The following is a 3888-nucleotide window of genomic DNA, read 5'->3' as shown; positions in this document are numbered from 1 at the left end:
GACGAAACACCTTGTAAGCTTACCTGTGCTATTCAAAGGCGAATGAATTGACAGTGTGCTTGTGACATACCGAGTGAAACAAAGAGTTTAAAAACAGCCAGCGTGAGTGGAGACAGTCCTCCACTGGGATATGAAGCAAAATATAAAGACTTGCTATGGTCTCATTTCGCGGGTGCGTTCACAAGCACGCCGTATATTCATTCCCGGGTAAGCTTACAAGGTGTTTCGTCATCGCAGAGGCCAATGCATGAATATTCACTCTGCTGTAATGAATCACAATAAAGGAACCTTGGGCAACGGTCGGCGTATTTTTTTTTCCTTGGACGAACGTGGGCAATTTACATAAATGGGCGTAGATAACTATACATTTTCCCATGCACATGCGTACTTTGACGTAATAATAGTTGTGGAAATACACTCACGCATATTAAACATGTACACATGTTACATGTACAATGTACATGTATATTTAGTACCATGTAAAACTGCGGTTTTTTTTTTTTACAACTCTACCTTTTGTCCATAAAATGCGTCGCGCTTGCTTTCATTGCCAAGTCTTAATTGCCCAATAAAATATGTCTGGATATGGTTGGGAGGGGGAGGGAGGGCAATTATGAAAATAGACTGACGGTCATAATGAACAGTTGTGGTCCGGAATGTTTTTTGATGAAATTTAATAGTACACTGCATTACAAACAACACATATGCATCTGGAGCGCACACACAATTTTGCAACAAAAATAATGTGTTTTTTTCCACAGGTTTGTTGTCTTATGCATGTTGGGATACATCAACTGAAAGTACTGGTCTTCAACAATAATTACCAAATCAAGTGAAAATACTAGTCTTCGACAATAGTTACCAAATGTGCCCAGTTTACAAATAGACCATGGATGGTATATCTCCATAGACCATGGAGGAAGAATTAGGAGGTAGACTGGTCCATCACAACCTGTACACCATTGTGTGAAGCGATAGCAGAAGCAAGGCAGGTTGTGGGTCTCCATTAATTTACCACAACTATTTTCATTCCACATACCACCACCAGTGGCCCAAGGTCCCTTGCGGTCGTCACTAAAGCTCGTGCTAAAACACGCCCATTTTATGTTAATTGCCCACGTTCGTCCTAGGAAAAAAAATACGCCAACGGCACAGGTTTGTTATTGTATGCATATGTTGAGATATACCAAGTGAGAAGACTGGTCTTTGACAATTACCAATAGTGTCCATGGTGTCTTTAAGTCACATGGAAGTACAGAAATGTTTTGCAATGGTTCACATACATCTAAATAAGATGTAGTCAATTCGATCATGATTCGATGAATAAATTTGTACACTTACCCTGTGAAAACTGCATGGTGACCACGATGGTTATGATTTTAACGAGCAATTCATTCATCTTTTAGACACCTGAAATAGTTTGTAAAAAGAAATTTCAATTCAAAAGTGTCCAGATAAGGTTAATAATGTACTTACGGTGTGACTTGCACTTTGCATTTGTATCGTAATAACAATGGATATGCATTTGTTTACTTTCTGTTTCGGAATTGTTTATCATGGAATTTTCTTTTTAAAGATTACTACGCAATAATGTAGGTCCTACTAGTGTTCATAGGTTTGGAGGTACGTCGGACGGTCGACCACGTCAGAGCCAATGAACAGCTCTCCCCGGGTAGCTCCACCCACAATTTACCATCAACCTCTCCCTATTACTCATTACCAAGTAAAGTTTTATGCTAATAATTATTTTGAGTAATTACCAAAAGTGTCCATTGCCTTTAAAGGCAGTGTACACTGTTGGTAAGTAGTCAAAATAATTATTAGTATAAACCTTACTACGTAACGAGTAATGGGGAGAGGTTGATAGTATAAAACATTGTCAGAAACAGCTCCATCTGAAGTGATGTAGTTTTCGAGAAAGAAATAATTTTCCACGAATTTGATTTCGAGACCTCAGATTTAGAATTTGAGGTCACGAAATCAAGCATCTAAATGCACACAACTTCGTGTGACAAGGGTGTTTTTATTTTTCATTATTATCTCGCAACTTCTACGACCAATGAGCTCACAATTTCACAGGCTTATTATTGTATGCATTTGTTGAGATACACCAAGTGAGAAGACTGGTCTTCGACAATTTACCAATAGTGACCAGTGTCTTTTATGTTTGAGTTTAGTTTTGAATTTTTTTAGTTTTAAAAGGTGAATATAATGATCCACACACGTATCACTCAAAATTGCACGGTTTTCACTTTACGTCGCAAACTAACACGGTTGGCCATTTATGGGAGTCAAAATTTTGACTACTATAAATGGCCGACCGTGTTTGTCGACGAGGTAAAACGAAAACCACGCAATTTCGAGGCATATTTGTGTAGACCATTGTATTCTACTTTTACAATATATTTCTAACCATATCGATGTTATAACAAAAGGTTACAGGACGCTTTTCAAAGACCAACTCGACCGATCCAAGGCAACGTGTTCCTAGTTATTATGCGTACAATGACATCCAACAGTTATTACTGCCGGCTCTTGTAAATACATGTTTCAGAAGTATGTTTTAAGTTTGTTTGGGAACAAGAGTGACAAATTCACTTTTTTTTGTCCGAGTGTTGTCAGTTTCACTCTTTTGAGAATGAAAATCAATCTGTTTCACGCTTTTTGAGTGAAATCGGAACGAACTTCACTCTCAATGAGTTAAAAATATCCATATTTCACTCTAGAAAGAATTCTCGCCGCCTTTCCTTAATGTGGCTCTTTGCAAGAGTGGCATGGCAGACAAAACAAGTGGTTTTCACTCTTTACACGATAGACTATAATTACTTTTTCACTCTTAAATGTATGACATTACAAACTTTTGGTTATGAAGTCAAGACAGCAGCTTTCTAACCATGTGGAGAAACATTTCAATTCGAAGAATAGTGTGGTTGTTTAAAAGTATATCAGTCTTTTGCCACGGATTTTAAATGTGAGAAGCGTAAAATTGAATTTTCCTTCAAGGGTACCTCTTCCTGCGTGGACATAGCCGCTCCGGATGTTCAAGTCAAATGCATAAATTAATGACGGGTAAAATTTTCGTTTAGTTTAGCTGATGGCATGAGAGGCCATTTTGATTCATTTTTGTATATGTTATCGAATCGGAATGTAAAAACTGTATTTTTATTTTTACTTTTTTAACCACAAATCGCGGCACAAGGGCCAAATTGCACGTGTCTGTACAAATTTTGAAGTGTTTCGAAATTTAAAAGAAACATCAATACATCAACTAAAACCAGTTTTTTTTAAGACACTGGATACTATTGGTCATTGTCAAAGACCAGTCTTCTCACTTGGTGTATCTCAACAAATGTATAAAATAACAAACCTGTGAAAATTTTAAATTGATTGGTCGTCGGCGTTGCGAGATAACTATGAAAGAAAAAACACCCTTGTCACACGAAGTTGTGTGCTTTCAGATGCTTGATTTTGAGACCTCAAGTTCTAAACTTGAGGTCTCGAAATCAAATTCGTGAAAAATTACTTCTTTCTCAAAAACTTCGTTACTTCACAGGGAGCCGTTTCTCACAATGTTTTATACTATCAACCTCTCCCCACAATCAAGAAAAGGTTTTATGCTGATAATTATTTTGAGTAATTACCAATAGTGTCCACTGCCTTTAAATAATGTTAATTTTGTTTTGTTCACAGTCCCATATCCTACTGTTGAGCTGCAAGACCCATGCAATGTCTGGCACCAAGTTGATAACATTGAACCTGGACCCATCTGCATACGAACTACAAGAAGCAACCTCTTATTCAACTGCAATGTTTACAACATCACAGATGGTGCCTCAACTATCACATGGACAATCAATGGGGATGAGGTTATTGGGGACGAGGTTTATG

This window comes from Asterias rubens, chromosome 22 (genome assembly GCF_902459465.1).
Source record: "Asterias rubens chromosome 22, eAstRub1.3, whole genome shotgun sequence".
Taxonomy (NCBI): Eukaryota; Metazoa; Echinodermata; class Asteroidea; order Forcipulatida; family Asteriidae; genus Asterias; species Asterias rubens.
Note: the sequence above shows the minus strand (reverse complement) of the source record.